Here is a 17469-nt window from a genome sequence, read left to right on the forward strand (position 1 = left end):
CTTTGGTTTGGTTCCTTTTCTTCATTATATTAGCTTTTTTTTTAATGCTGAATTGCTACCATCACTGTGAAGACAATCTTTGGCATCTTCCAATTTTAAAATAAACAAACAAAAGAACAAACAAAATAGCCTATACGTGAAAATATTACCCCCTAGAAGATAGAGACCTTTACTTTAAACTTCGGGATTATTGGAAACTTTTACAATGAATATTTCTCAAAAGAGATAAGATAGAAAAAAAGAAAACAAAAACAAACAAACAAACAAAAACAACGTGGCTCCGTATTTGTTTTACGGAATCATAAGAACTTCGGTAGCAGAGAGATTGGGCAGAAATCCTATTATTCCACTTACAAGCTATTTGACCTTGGGCAGGATACTTAACCTCTCTGGGTCTTTGTTTTCTTCATTTGTAGAAGGAAAAAAAAGTCGAATACACAATGGTTTTGCTGAAGGATTATTAAAATGATTTACAAAAAAACAGTTTAGTACAATTCCTGTATTTAGAAGTACAATTGCTACCATTATTAATTGTGGGAAAAATTCCTGTCACTGAAAGTTATAACTTCCTGATTTTAAAATTAATGAGAATGTTTTCATGGGCTCTAAAACTATCGTGAGCCCTAGGTTCTGTGCCTACTTTGACAAATGGGTAAGAGAATTAAACCAAAATCAAATCTTCATATTTTGTCTGAAACTTTCGATAATATATTGACCAGGAAGATCATTTCTTTAAAACACACACACACCCACACCCAAGAAAATTATGGCCTTGGGAAATTATTCATTCATTCTTTCATTCAATTGGTTATTCACTTATTTTATAATACTTATCTCACTTGAACTCTATGCCGAGTACTTTTTTGGGGACACAGAGGTGAAACAGGCACACATTTTTCTGAAGTCCCTCACGTCCCTCTGAGGTTTATTGACTTGGCACTGAATTTACATCCGCACAGCTCTTAGAGCTTCACATCAAGATAGTACTCAACCCAGCTTCAGTCCCCAGTGCTGCCCTTCCTTTTATAGGACTATCTTGGGTGTTTCGAGGACAGATTACTGCTAACTTACACTGACTTTTCTGCATGACTTACTTCCTCTGTCATAGAATCTGACATCTGCCTGATATTTCTTCAAAATTAAGCTCTGCCTATGGCCCTCCCTATGGTGGGCATATGACAAATACATTCCTGAACCAAGGTGATCAGAGATAGCAACATATCTGAACTATATTGACCCAGTTGCCCATAGAAATGCCTGCACTAAGTTATGATTCAATGTTATGAGCTGAGCTGTTACCAAAGGTTGATATAAGAAATGGCCATTTAAAAAATGTTACTCTATTTTCTGTAAAACCCGGGTTGAAGGCATTATCTGTCATTGTTACTCAATATCTACACAATAAATTTCTGCCAGAATTTAGGGACAGGAAAGCATTTGTCTCACTAGATAAACTTTTATGTTTCCTATAACCTGACAAAAGCAGTATAGCACAGTAGTTAAGATGATGGGCTTTTGAGTCAGATAGACTTGGATCTGAGGACTAGTTCCAACTTTTTCTGACTTGGAGAGTTATTTAACTTTTTTAAGCCTTGGTTTTCTTACCTGTAAAAAGGGGATACTGTCAGTGGTTTGTGAGATTTTAATGAGAAAATACTTGTAATGTACTTTACAATATCTTATATATCATGAATGTTCAATTAATATTGTACTTTATGTGTATTATGAGAAATATATAACCCCACAGCCTTCTCTCTCCTGCACTAATCTAAAAAAATCAACTTCAATAGTAAGTAAAATATGCAGATTAAGTAGATACAATTTTTTACTCCCCAAATTGGGAAACTTTTAAAAATGATTGCACCTGCTATGTATGCAAAAATAGATATTCTCACATATTGCTGTTAAGAGTTTAAATTGCTAAAAGGTACCCAGAAAAAAATCTGGTACTAAGTATGAAAAAATTTAGGAGTTTGCATACCTTTAACTCAGTGGGTCCTCGTTTAACTCAAACCTAATAATTCTACACTGAAGATTTTATTCTAAGTATATAATCAGATTTTTATGCACAAAGATGTTAATCTAGAATTGTTATGAACAATGAGATTGTCTAACAATGAGTGGGAAAATGATAAAATACAGCATGTACACCCATATGCTTAAATACTAGTCACTTATATAGTAAACATTTAAAATAATATGAGAAAAAGTTTATGAGATAACATTAAATGGAACACAGAATAAGACATAAAATGTTATCAATACTATGACCCCACTTAGAAGATCTCTGATTAAACTCAATCAGGAGTGATAGTTAATCAGGTAATCAAAAAAGTTAAAGCGCCAAATCGAAGAAACGTGATGGAGATCCTGCTTCTTTCCAAGATGACAGAATAGTATAGACTGCCAGCTTCCTCTCCCCAAATCACCTCTGGAAAATGTGTAAAAGTGTAAAGGAAAAGTACATTTCATATGCTATTAAATTATGGTTTAACTTCAGGAAAACCAAAGTTATCATGAATTGTGTATGTGAAAGTGGGCGTTGACAGTAGGCTGGTGTGGAGGCAGCCAGATTTGGCTTTTCTTATTCATTCTGTAAAAAATAGTACACACATAAAGGAGTGAATAAAACATAACTAACAGCTTAAATTATTATAAAGGGAACATCAGGAGAACACCACCCAGGTCAAGCAATGGAATCTTATCATTATTCCAGAAAGCTTAGCATGTCTCTTTCCAGTCAAACCTTCCTTCCTCATTGCCCTGCTAACCCTGCCTATACAATGTAACCACTACACTAACCTTCATGGTCATCAGTCTTGGCTTTTCTGTATATAATTATGAACTCTATGCATTGCCAAACACTCAAGTTTTTATTTAATTTTTTAATACATTTTGAATAATGAAGTTGCTGTGGTCCATTGTTATTCTTGGAAATCGTTCTCAATTATATGTCTTCAGAAATTAGATTGTTTCACATTTTTATTCACTCATGTATTCATTAATTCATCTTTTTTTAAAATAAACATATGGAGATATTATTAACACACAATAGAATGCACCCATTAAGTGTACATTGCAAGAGTTTGAAGAAGTTTATACACTCACTTAACCACCATGAGAATCAACATGTAGAACATTTCCTTCACTTTGAAAAAAGTTCACTGTATGTTTCCCCATCAATTCTGTCCCCTTCCTCATCCCTGGACCCAGGGTGGAACTAACCTTCATTCTGTCAAAAGAAATTAGATTTGAATTTTCTTTAAAGTTTATATAAACGGAATTGCAGAGTATGCACTTTGTTGTATCTGATTTCTTAATCTCAGCATATTTTTGAGGTGCATTCATGTTAAATATCATGGATTGAATTGTGTCTCCCAAAAATGTGTGTCAACTCGGCTGGGCCATGATTCTCAGTATTGTGTGATTGTCCGCCTTTTTGTCTCCCGATGTGATTTTCCTATGTGTTGTAAATCCTACTTCTGTGATGTTATTGAGTCAGGATGGGGGGTAACTATGTTAATGAGGTAGGACTCACTCTTCAGGACTGATTGTGTCTTAAGTCAATCTCTTCTGAGATATAAAAGAGAGGAGAAAGCAGAGAGAGAGACTTGGGAACTTCATACCACCAAGAAGTAGTTCCAGAAGAAGAGTGAGTCCTTTGGAAAGTGACTGTAGACTTTTGCATTTTCACCAGTATGAAAGTTCCATTTGTTCCACAGATTTGCCAACCCTTGGTATTAATCAGTCTGTTAGATTTTATCATTTTTACTGGATGTGTAATGATATCTCATTGTGCTTTTAATTTGCATTTTCCTCATAAATAATTTCGTTATAAATAACAAAGCTGAGCTTCTTTTCATGTGCTTGTTGGCCAGTCAAATATCTTCTTTTCTAAAGTGTGTGATCAAATCCATTACCCATTTTTTTTTAACATGTACAATTTTAATGATGCTTTTTAAAAAAACTTATATACAATTTTAATAGATTTTTTTAACTTGATGTATTATGAGCACTTCCCCATGTCATTAAAAGTTTTTCTTCAGTATTATCATAATAGATAATTATTACCATAATAGTACAAAAGGTTAACTGAACTGTTGGAGGTTTGAGACCAACCAGAGTCCATCCAGAGGTGGCTCAAAAGAAAGGCCTGGCAATCTAGTTCTGAAAAATCAGCCACTGAAAACCTTAAGGAGTAGTTTTAACAGTGATACACATGGGGTCTCCATGAGTCATAACTGATTCAGCTGCAACTGGTTTGGTTTTTATTATCATAATATAGAAAGTCATTTTATATTGTCAATTATTCCAGTATTTCTCTACTACAAAATTGCTACAAAAAAGTATTAAATATATGTCTCTGATTTCTTAGAAATGAGAATCCTGGTGCCAAGTTTATGAACTTTGTAAAGATTCTGCCACATTGCTACCCATTGGTAGCATTGAATGTTATCATTTTTAATCTTTGTCATTTCATAGGGGAAACATGGCATTCCATTGTTTTAACTTACATTTCCATGATTAATTGGAAGATTGAGCTTAGAAAAATATGTTTATTGAGAATTAAATTTTTATTTTATGTGTTGCCAAATTTCTATGTGTCCTTTGTGTCATTGTTAAGACCTCTTAGGAATATATGCGAAGAAACGTTAAGTTTAGCTCTTATTCCTTCCTCATTTCCACACCTAAACAAAGACAGGGATTTCTTTGTTTTGTTTTTGTTTTAATGGGTGGATTGTTCTGAAGAAGGCTGCCTGTGACCCAGGAGCTAGGAGATGAGGTTTGCAATCCTGGAGCTCCCTGACTTTATGACCTTGGGAGAGTCGTACCCCCCAAGGCCCCTAGTTCCTCATCTGGCAAGTGAGAGGTTTGACCTAGATGACCTAGAAGATTGATTTTAGCTTTTCCCTTCTGTCCTCTGAAGTTCTACCACCAAATTTACAGAGTACTCTCAAAATGGTGAAGTAGCCATGATTCTAACAGTGTCTGCATCACCAAACTTCCCTTTTCCAAAACTGGTTTACATGATTTAGCTAACTTGATCAACCAATTAAAAAAAAAAAAACCCACTGCCCTCCAGTCAATTCTGACCCACAGTGACTCCACGGGGTTTCCAAGGCTGTAAATCTTCATGGAAACAGACTGTCATACCTTTCTCCCTCGGAGCCTCTGGTAGTTTCAAACCACCAACCTCTTGGTTAGCAATCAATTGCTTTACCTACTGCGCCACCAGGGCTCCTAGCAATAATTGTTTTTGTCGTGGTAAAACATAAATTATAAAACATAAATAACACTACAGTTACCATTTCAACCATTTTTACATGTACAGTTCAGCGACATGAATTATGTTCACCACGTTGTGTAATCATCATCACTATCCATATTCAAAATTTTTTATTACCTTTAACAGAAACTCAGTGGCCCTTAAGCGACAAAACCCCATTTCCTCCTACCACCAGCCCCTAGGACCAACTAATGAGCTTTGGCCTCTATGCATTAGTCTACTCTAGATAAATCATAAAAGTGAAATCCTACAAATTTGTCTTTTGTGTCTGACTTATTACACTTAGTATAATGTTTTCAAGGTTCATCCATATTGTAGCATGTATCAGAACGTCGCTTCTCTTTAAGGCTGAATAAAATTCTATTGTATGTATACAGTTTATCTATTCACCTGTTGGTGGTTTACACCTTTTGGCTGTTGTGAATAATGCTTCAACGAACATTGGTGTACAAATACTTGTTTGAGTCACTGCTTTCATTTTTGGGTATGTACCTACAAGCGGAATAAATGTGTTCTGTCATAATTCCATGTTTAACTTTTTGAGGAACCACGGAACTGCTTTCCACGGTGCTGTATCACTTTATAATCCCCCCCCCCCGCAGCAATGAATGAGGTTTCAATTTTCCCTTGTCCTTGCCAATACTTACTAGTTCCTGTGTTTTTTTTTTTTTTAACTTCGTCTCCTGATAATAACCATTCTAGTGGGGATAAAGTGGCATCTCATTGTGGTTTTGATTTATATTTCCCTAAATGACTAGTGGGGAGCCCTGGTGGTATAGTAGTTAAGAACTTGGCTGGTAACCAGAAGGTCAGCAGTTCAATCACCAAAGGCTCCTTGTAAACTCTATTTTTGGAAACCCTGGTGACATAGGGGTTAAGAGCTACAGCTGCTAATCAGAATGTTGGCAATTCGAATGCACCTTGGAAACCCTATGGGGCAGTTCTACTCTGTCCTATAGGGTTGCTATGAGTTGAAATCGACTCAACGGCAATGGGTTTTTATTATTATTATTATTATTGTTTTAATTACTAATGGCCTTGAATATCTTTTCATTTGCTTATTGGCCATTTTTATACCATCTTTGGTGAAATGTCTATTCACATCTCTTGCCCGTTTTTTGATTGGGTTGTCTTTTGTTGTTAGTTGTAGAAATTCTTTATATGTTCTGGATGTTAAACCCTTATTGTATATGTAGTTCCCAAATATTTTCTCCCATGCTATAGGTTGTGTTTTCATTTTGTTGATAAAGTTCTTTGATGCGCAAATGGCATCAATTCTTTAAATGTTTGGTAGAATTCCCTAGCACAGCCAGCTGGTCAAGAATTTTTTTTGTTCCTGGGAGTGTTTTGATACTGATTAAATCTCTTCACTTGTTATGGGTTTATTGAGATTTTCTATTTCTTCTTGAGTCAAATTAGATAGTTTATGTGTTTCTAGGAGTATGCCCATTTTCATTGTGATATCCCCACTTTCATTTCTGATTTTGGTTATTTGCTGCAATCCTCTGCTTACTCTTCAGAGTTCTACAGAGTTACGATTATAGATCTTTTTTTCCTGGTGCTCATGTAGTGGGATTGGGATCTTAGACCTATTTATATCATCATCTCCTAGAAATCTCCCCATTCTTAAATTTTTTTTGTCGTAGTATTTATTTGCATGAGTTTTTATTTATTTTTAACATATTCTGGATACAAGTTATTTTCAGATATATATTGCAAATATTTCTCCCAGTCTTTGACTTTAATATTGAAATACAATTATTCAATTTTTGTTTTTATGAGTCATATACTTTGTAACATATTTAGAAACCATTGCCTACCCAAAGTTGTAAATTTTATCTTCTAAAGATTTAATATTACTTTTAACATTTAGTTCTATGATCCAATTTGAATCAGTTTTTGTATACACTCTAAGGTTATATATTACTTTTAACATTTAGTTCTATGATCCAATTTGAATCAGTTTTTGTATACACTCTAAGGTTATAGTCAAGGTATATTTTTTCCATATGGCTATCCAGTTGCTCCAGGACTATTTCTTGAAAAGAAATATTATCCTGTAGAATAATATTGGCAAGTTTGTCAAAACTTAATTAAGGGTATACTTTTGTGTCTATTTCTGCATTATATTCCATCGATCTATATGTCTATATAGATTACTGTCCTGATTTGCGATACCTTTATAGTAAGTGATTTACACATATGGACCAGGGTAAGAATATTACATATTTACGTGTACATTGTAAATTATATGGCAAGTCTTGAAATTAGGTGTTTTTTTTTTAAGACCACCAGCTTTGTTCTCTTTTATTTCAAAACTGGTATGGCTATTGTAGGGCCTTTCTGTTCACATACACATCACATTATGTATGTCAATCTATACATAAAAAACCATTCTAGAGCTTTGAATGAGTTTTTATGGAGTGTAAACCTCAATTATTCCATTAAAAAAAACCCTTGCCGTCCAGTCGATTCCTACCAAAAAATTCAGGAAAATTTTGCTGAAGATCATTCAAAAGTGGTTGCAGCAGTGCATCAGCAGGGAATTTCAAGCCAGATTCAGAAGAGGACATGGAACAAGGGATATCATTGCTGATGTGAGACGAATCTTGGCTGAAAGCAGAGAACACCAGAAAGATGTTTACCTACATGTGTTTTATTGACTATGAAAAGCTGACTGTGTGGATTATAACAAATTATGGGTAACATTGCAAAGGAATGGAATTTCAGAACACTTAATGGTGTACATGAGGAGCTTGTGCTTAAATCAAGAAGCAGTCATTTGAAGAGAACAATGGGATATTGCATGGTTTAAAGTTAGGAAAATTGTGATTCAGAACTGTATCCTTTTTCACCATACCTATTCAATTAATTGTATTCTGAGCAAGTAATCTGAGACACTGGACTATACAAAGTACAGTAGGGCATCAGGATTGGAGGAAAAACTCATTAGCAATCTGCAATATCCTGATGACACAACCTTGCTTGCTGAAAATGAAGAGGATTTGCAGCACTTACTGATGAAGACCAAAAACCATAGCCTTCAGTGTGGATTACACCTCAACATAAAGAAAACAAAAATGTTCACAACAATAAGCAACATCATGACAAATGGAGAAAGCATTGAAGTTGCCAAGGATTTCATTTTACGTAATAAATAAATAAATAAATTTTTTTTTATTATTATTATTTTTTTTTTTACCACAATCAGTGCCCTTGGAAGCTGCAGTCAAGAAATCAAACAATGCATTGCCTTAGGCAAATCTGCTGCAAAAGACCTCTTTAAAGTGTTTTTTAAAAAAAATAGATGCCACTTTAAAGACCTGACCCAAGCCAATGGTGCTGTCAATTGCCTCATATGCCTGTGAAAGCTGAGCGATGAATAAGGAAGACCGAAGAAGAATTGATGCCTTTGAATTATGTTGTTGGTGAAGAATACTCAATATACAATGGACAGCCAGAATGCTCTTTAGAAGCAAGGGTGGCAAGACTTTTTCTCACACGCTTTGGACATGTTACCAGGAAGGAGTTGAGGGTCAGTGAAAAAGAGGAAGACCGTCAATGAGAGAGACTGACACAGTGGCTACAACAATGAACTGAAGCATAACAATGGCTGTGAGAATGGAATTGGACCATTTTGTTCTGTTGTCCACAGGTTCGCTATGAGTGGGAACCATCTCCACTTTCACCTAACAACAACCTAACAGGAAAACCTCAATTACGGAGCTGTGCCATAGTGGTTAAGAGCCTGGCAGCTAACCAATAGATTGGCAGTTCAAATCCATCAGCTGCTCCTTGAAAACCCTGCAGGGCGTTCTACTCTATTCTGTAGGTCACTATGAGTTGGAATTGACTCAATGGTGATGGTCTTTTAGTTATTTTTTAAACCTCAATTGTGGAAAAAAATAATATTAAATCTTCTGATCCATGAGCATGAAACAACTCTGTTTTTTTTAGGTTTTCATTAATTTTACTCAGCAGTTTTTTTTATAGTTTTCACTGTACATATTATATACATATTCTTTGTTAATTTATTTTCCAGTATTTCTGAGTTTGGGATGCTATTACATATAATACATTTTTAAATTTTAATTCCCAGTTGTTCTTGATAGTATATTACCCTCATGTCCTGGACTTTGCTAAACTTACTTATTAGTTTTGAAAGTTTTTTTCAGATCCCTTATGATTTTCTATAAAGATTATTTTATACAGAAATGAGGATGATTTTACTATTTATTTTCCAATTTTTATGCATTTTATTCCTTTTCCTTATAGTACTGTGATGACTAGGATTTTCAGTACAATGTTGACTATATAAATACTGAGAGTGGGCTTCCTTCCTTTTTCCCATCTTGCAACAAAATCGGCACTAAGTATACTGTAGGTTAGTTTTCTCATAATTACCTTTCATTAGGTTGAGGAAATTCCTTTTATTTCAACTTTGATGAGAGTTTTTTATTGTAAATGGATGTTATTTTCTATTTTTTTTTATCTTCTATTGAAATGATCATGTGCTATTTCTCTTTTAGTGTGTTAATGTGGTGAATTAAATTATTGATATTAAAATGCTAAATATGTGCACTCTGAGATAAATTCTGCTTCTTTTTTTTTGCTATTTTTTTTTAATTAACTTTTATTGAGCTTCAAGTGAACGTTTACAAATCAAGTCAGACTGTCACATATAAGTTTATATACACCTTACTCCGTACTCCCACTTGCTCTCCCCCTAATGAGTCAGCCCTTCCAGTCTCTCCTTTCATGACAATTTTGCCAGCTTCCAACTCTCTCTATCCTCCCATCCCCCCTCCAGACAGGAGATGCCAACACAGTCTCAAGTGACCACTTGATATAATTAGCTCACTCTTCATCAGCATCCCTCACCTACCCACTGTTCAGTCCCTTTCATGTCTGATGAGTTGTCTTCGGGGATGGTTCCTGTCCTGGGCCAACAGAAGGTTTGGGGACCATGACCGCCAGGATTCCTCTAGTCTCAGTCAGACCATTAAGTATGGTCTTTTTATGAGAATTTGGGGTCTGCATCCCATTGATCTCCTGCTCCCTCAGGGGTTCTCTGTTGTGCTCCCTGTCAGGGCAGTCGTCGATTGTGGCCGGGCACCAACTAGTTCTTCTGGTCTCAGGATGATGTAGGTCTCTGGTTCATGTGGCCCTTTCTGTCTCTTGGGCTCTTAGTTGTCGTGTGACCTTGGTGTTCTTCATTCTCATTTGCTCCAGGTGGGTTGAGACCAATTGATGCATCTTAGATGGCCGCTTGTTAGCATTTAAGACCCCAGACGCCACATTTCAAAGTGGGATGCAGAATGTTTCATAATAGAATTATTTTGCCAGTTGACTTAGAAGTCCCCTTAAACCATGGTCCCAAAACCCCCACCCTTGCTCCGCTGACCTTTGAAGCATTCATTTTATCCTGGAAACTTCTTTGCTTTTGGTCCGGTCCAGTTGAGCTGACCTTCCATGTACTGAGTATTGTCCTTCCCTTCACCTAAAGCAGTTCTTATCTACTAATTAATCAGTAAAAAACCCTCTCCCACCCTCCCTCCCTCCCTCCCCCCCTCGTAACCACAGAAGTATGTGTTCTTCTCAGTTTATACTATTTCTCAAGATCTTATAATAGTGGTCTTATACAATATTTGTCCTTTTGCCTCTGACTAATTTCGCTCAGCATAATGCCTTCCAGGTTCCTCCATGTTATGAAATGTTTCATAGATTCGTCACTGTTCTTTATCGATGCGTAGTATTCCACTGTGCAAATATACCACAATTTATTTAACCATTCATCCGTTAATGGACACCTTGGCTGCTTTCAGCTTTTTGCTATTCTAAACAGAGCTGCAATAAACATGGGTGTGCATATATCTGTTTGTGTGAAGGCTCTTATTTCTCTAGGGTATATTCCGAGGAGTGGGATTTCTGGGTTGTATGGTAGTTCTATTTCTAACTCTTTAAGATATCGCCAGATAGATTTCCAAAGTGGTTATACCATTTTACATTCCCACCAGCAGTGTATAAGAGTTCCAATCTCTCCACAGCCTCTCCAACATTTATTATTTTGTGTTTTTTGGATTAATGCCAGCCTTGTTGGAGTGAGATGGAATCTCATCGTGGTTTTCATTTGCATTTCTCTAATGGCTAATGATCGAGAGCATTTTCTCATGTATCTGTTAGCTGCCTGAATATCTTCTTTAGTGAAGTGTGTGTTCATATCCTTTGCCCACTTCTTGATTGGGTTGTTTGTCTTTTTGTGGTTGAGTTTTGACAGAATCATATAGATTTTAGAGATCAGGCGCTGGTCGGAGATGTCATAGCTGAAAATTCTTTTCCAGTCTGTAGGTGGTCTTTTTACTCTTTTGGTGAAGTCTTTAGATGAGCATAGGTGTTTGATTTTTAGGAGCTCCCAGTTATCTGGTTTCTCTTCGTCATTTTTGGTAATGTTTTGTATTCTGTTTATGCCTTGTATTAGGGCTCCTAAGGTTGTCCCTGTTTTTTCTTCCATGATCTTTATCGTTTTTGTCTTTATGCTTAGGTCTTTGATCCACTTGGAGTTAGTTTTTGTGCTTGGTGTGAGGTATGGGTCCTGTTTCATTTTTTTGCAAATGGATATCCAGTTATGCCAGCACCATTTGTTAAAAAGACTATCTTTTCCCCAATTAACTGGCACTGGGCCTTTGTCAAATATCAGCTGCTCGTATGTGGATGGATTTATATCTGGGTCCTCAATTCTGTTCCATTGGTCTATGTGCCTGTTGTTGTACCAATACCAGGCTGTTTTGACTACTGTGGCTGTATAACAGGTTCTGAAATCAGGTAGAGTGAGGCCTCCCACTTTCTTCTTCTTTTTCAGTAATGTTTTGCTTATCCGAGGCTTCTTTCCCTTCCATATGAAGTTGGTGATTTGTTTCTCTATCACATTAAAAAATGACCTTGGAATTTGGATCGGAAGTGCATTGTATGTATAGATGGCTTTTGGTAGAATAGACGTTTTTACTATGTTAAGTCTTCCTACCCATGAGCAAGGTATGTTTTTCCACTTAAGTAGGTCCTTTTTAGTTTCTTATAGTAGTACTTTGTAGTTTTCTTTGTATAGGTCTTTTACATCCTTTTCTGCATCAATTGATAAGATCATGTGGTTTTTGTCTTTTGTTTTATTTATATGGTGGATTACATTAATGGTTTTTCTAATATTAAACCAGCCTTGCATACCTGGCATAAATCCCACTTGGTCGTGGTGAATTATTTTTTTGATATGTTGTTGAATTCTATTGGCTAGAATTTTGTTGAGGATTTTTGCATCTATGTTCATGAGGATATAGATCTGTAATTTTCTTTTTTTGTAATGTCTTTACCTGGTTTTGGTATCAGGGAGATGGTGGCTTCATAGAATGAGTTGGGTAGTATTCCATCATTTTCTATGCTTTGAAATACCTTTAGTAGTAGTGGTGCTAACTCTTCTCTGAAAGTTTGGTAGAGCTCTGCAGTGAAGCCGTCCGGGCCAGGGCTTTTTTTTGTTGGGAGTTTTTTTGATTACCGTTTCAATCTCTTTTTTTGTTATGGGTCTATTTAGTTGTTCTACTTCTGAATGTGTTAGTTTAGGTAGGTAGTGTTTTTCCAGGAATTCGTCCATTTCTTCTAGGTTTGCAAATTTGTTAGAGTACAATTTTTCATAATAATCTGATATGATTCTTTTAATTTCAGTTGGGTCTGTTGTGATGTGGCCCATCTCTTTTCTTATCCGGGTTATTTGTTTCCTTTCCTGTATTTCTTTAGTCAGTCTGGCCAATGGTTTATCAATTTTGTTAATTTTTTCAAAAAACCAGCTTTTGGCTTTGTTAATTCTTTCAATTGTTTTTCTGTTCTCTAATTCATTTAGTTCAGCTCTAATTTTTATTATTTGTTTTCTTCTGGTGCCTGATGGATTCTTTTGTTGCTCACTTTCTATTTGTTCAAGTTGTAGGGACCGTTCTCTGATTTGGGCTCTTTCTTCTTTTTGTATGTATGCATTTATCGATATAAATTGGCCTCTGAGCACTGCTTTTGCTGTGTCCCAGAGGTTTTGATAGGAAGTATTTTCATTCTCGTTGCATTCTATGAATTTCCTTATTCCCTCCTTAATGTCTTCTATAACCCAGTCTTTTTTCAGGAGGATATTGTTCATTTTCCAAGTATTTGATTTCTTTTCCCTAGTTTTTCTGTTATTGATTTCTAGTTTTATTGTCTTGTGGTCTGAGAAGATGCTTTGTAATATTTCGATGTTTTGGATTCTGCAAAGGTTTGTTTTATGACCTAATATGTGGTCTATTCTAGAGAATGTTCCATGTGCGCTAGAAAAAAAGTATAGTTTGCAGCAGTTGGGTGGAGAGTTCTGTATAAGTCAATGAGGGCAAGTTCGTTGATTGTTGTAATTAGGTCTTCCGTGTCTCTATTGAGCTTCTTACTGGATGTCCTGTCCTTCTCCGAAAGTGCTGTGTTGAAGTCTCCTACTATAATTGTGGAGGTGTCTATCTCACTTTTTACTTCTGTTAAAATTTGATTTATGTATCTTGTAGCCCTGTCATTGGGTGCATAAATATTTAATATGGTTGTATCTTCCTGATCAATTGTCCCTTTTATCATTATGTAGTGTCCTTCTTTATCCTTTGTGGTGGATTTAAGTCTAAAGTCTATTTTGTCAGAAATTAATATTGCTACTCCTCTTCTCTTTTGTTTATTGTTTGCTTGATATATTTTTTTCCATCCTTTGAGTTTTGGTTTGTTTGTGTCTCTAAGTCTAAGGTGTGTCTCTTGTAGGCAGCATATAGACGGATCGTGTTTCTTTATCCAGTCCGAGACTCTCTGTCTCTTTATTGGTGCATTTTGTCCATTTACATTCAGCGTAATTATAGATAAATAAGCGTTTAGTGTTGTCATTTTGATGCTTTTTTATGTGTGTTGTTGACAATTTCATTTTTCCACTTACTTTTTTGTGCTGAGACGTTTTTCTTGGTAAATTGTGAGATCCTCATTTTCATAGTGTTTGACTTTATGTTTGTTGAGTCGTTACGTTTTTCTTGGTTTTTATCTTGAGTTAGGGAGTTGTTATACCTCTTTGTGGTTACCTTAATATTTACCTCTATTTTTCTAAGTAAAAACCTAACTTGTATTGTCCTATATCGCCTTGTATCACTCTCCATATGGCAGTTCTATGCCACCTGTATTTAGTCCCGCTTTTTGATTATTGTGATCTTTTACATATTGACTTCAATGACTCCCTGTTATGAGCATTTTTTTTTTTAATTAATCTTAATTTGTTTTTGTGATTTCCCTATTTGAGTTGATATCAGGATGTTCTGTTTTGTGTCCTTGTGTTGTGCTGGTATCTGATATTATTGGTTTTCTGACCAAACAATTTCCTTTAGTATTTCTTGTAGCTTTGGTCTGGTTTTTGCAAATTCTCTAAGCTTCTGTTTATCTGTAAATATCTTAATTTCACCTTCATATTTCAGAGAGAGTTTTGCTGGATATATGATCCTTGGCTGGCAGTTTTTCTCCTTCAGTGCTCTGTATATGTCATCCCATTGCCTTCTTGCCTGCATGGTTTCTGCTGAGTAGTCTGAACTTGTTCTTATTGATTCTCCCTTGAAGGAGACCTTTCTTTTCTCCCTGGCTGCTTTTAAAATTTTGTCTTTATCTTTGGTTTTAGCAAGTTTGATGATAATATGTCTTGGTGTTTTTCTTTTTGGATCAATCTTAAATGGGGTTCGATGAGCATCTTGGATAGCTATCCTTTCGTCTTTCATGATGTCAGGGAAGTTTTCTGTCAGCAGGTCTTCAACTATTTTCTCTGTGTTTTCTGTCCTCCCTCCCTGTTCTGGGACTCCAATCACACGCAAGTTATCTTTCTTGATAGAGTCCCACATGATTCTTAGGGTTTCTTCATTTTTTTAAATTCTTTTATCTGATTTCTTTTCAGCTAAAAAAAAAAATTTTTTTTTTTTTCTATGTTGGTGTTAATTCCCTGGTCCTCCATATTTCCCAGTCTGCATTCTAATTGCTCGAGTCTGCTCCTCTGACTTCCTATTGCGTTGTCTAATTCTGTAATTTTATTGTTAATCTTTTGGATTTCTACATGCTTTCTCTCTATGGATTCTTGCAACTTATTAATTTTTCCACTATGTTCTTGAATAATCTTTTTGAGTTCTTCAACTGTTTTATCAGTCTGTTCCTTGGCTTTTTCTGCAGTTTGCCTTATTTCATTTCTGAGGTCATCCCTGATGTCTTGAAGCATTCTGTAAATTAGTTTTTTATATTCTGTATGTGATAACTCCAGGATTGTAACTTCATTTGGGTAAGATTTTGATTCTTTTGTTTGGGGGGTAGTAGAAGCAGTCTTGGTCTGCTTCTTTGTGTGGTTTGATATCGACTGCTGTCTCCAAGCCATCACTAAGATATTGTAGTGATTTGTTCTATATTTGCTCACTGAGTCTTATCTTGTTTTGTTTTCTTTCCATATACGTGGATGGGCTACTAGATTGTGCTGTCTTGATTGTTGTAGCGCTTGACTTACTTATGACCTATTACCAGCTGGTTTGGGCTGTTGCCAGATATATATGCCTGAGTCTATTCACTATTCTTGAGTAGAATCTGATTTTGGGTCATCAAGTGTGTGATGCACCCTATCACCTATCCACCTTGAGAAGTAGTGGTGATAGTTGTGTGCACCAGATTCTATTAGCAGCTGGGGTTCATACTCCGGGGGGGCGGGGCAGGATGCTGACAGGCTTCCCCCAAGTGCCAGTGAGGTAGGTATGTCTCTATTCCTAAAGCACTTTGGTGGGTGGGCTCTGCAGCTGTACCTTAGGCCCCCAATGCAAGTACCTCTACTGATTGGTAGGTGTCACCCTCCTTAGACCCCTAAGGCAAGAGGCTAGGTGGTCTAGGGGGAGCTTCAGCCCTCAGTTTCCTGTTGTGGGTCAGTTAGGGCTCTGTTGAATAAGTAGAGATATCAGACCTGGGAAACTTGTTTTTCCAGAAAATCCACTAAAAAAAAAAATGCAGTCAGATCCGTATCAGAACTGCCTTTGGATTGTAACTGCCACCTTGTTCCCTGTAAGCATGAAAGTCCGAGATTTGGATCATATGTGCTTGGCTGTAGCTGTTTCTGTAATTTTAGTCCAATTAGGGATGGATTTTTGTTCCCTGGGTTTTTTGTGGTTCCTTCTCTCAGGCTGGAAGAATGGGTTAGGAAAAGACCAAAAAAGGGAAAAGCAAAGCTGCCACGGAGCCGGAGCCGTTCTCCCTTTGGCTCAGGAAATTCCAATGTTAATGAAGCCGCCTGGGAAGGGTGTGGGAGGGTTCAGGGAAACAGGAGAGTAGCACCCCGGAATATAGCCAAAGTTACTTATCTTGCTTGGAATGACTATTTTATCTGAGATTCCTGAGGGACGTGTCGCCTATGTGTGCTGGCTGTGTTGAGATTGTCCCCGAGGGTCTGGCCCGCTGAAGCCGCGGTCAGATCCTCCACTGCCAGTCCAAAGCCCAGCTTCAAGGTTCCCCTGCTGGGACGCTGCACTCCCGGCTCCAAAATCAGTCGCTGCCTCCCTGGGACTTCTCATCCCGCCAGCCGCGTTGATGCGCCGCCCCCGCGGACTGGCTGGACCCCCTCCCAGGGTTAGTTTAGGGGAGTAGGGCTAAGCCCCGTGCTTGCACATTGACAGCACCCAGTCAAAAGCCCGGCGCCAATGTTCCCCGGCTGGGACGCTGCACTCCCGGCTCCGAATCCAGTCACTGCCTCCCGGGGACTTCTCCCACCAGCCGCATCGCCACGCAGCCCGCGGGGACCGGCTGGGCCCCCTCCCGGGGTCAGTTCAGGGGGGTAGGGCTGCGCCCCTTGTTTGCACCATCTCAAGATTTTGAGTTCAGCTCCCCTGGGCCCAGACCTAAGCCCGGCGCCAAGGTTACCTGACTGGGACGCTGGCTCCAAGCTCCGAAAACAGTAGCTGCTTCCCCATATTTTTTCTTTCTCCATCTCTAAGTCTGTGTTTGTTGTTCAGAGTTCGTAGATTGTTATGTATGTGATCGATTCACTTGTTTTTCCGAGTCTTTGTTGCAAGAGGGATCCAAGGTAGCGTCTACCTAGTCCGCCATTTTGGCCCCACCTCCAATTCTGCTTCTTTGAATTACTAATTGTT

The sequence above is a fragment of the Elephas maximus genome, chromosome 23 (genome assembly GCF_024166365.1).
Source record: "Elephas maximus indicus isolate mEleMax1 chromosome 23, mEleMax1 primary haplotype, whole genome shotgun sequence".
Lineage (NCBI taxonomy): Eukaryota > Metazoa > Chordata > Mammalia > Proboscidea > Elephantidae > Elephas > Elephas maximus.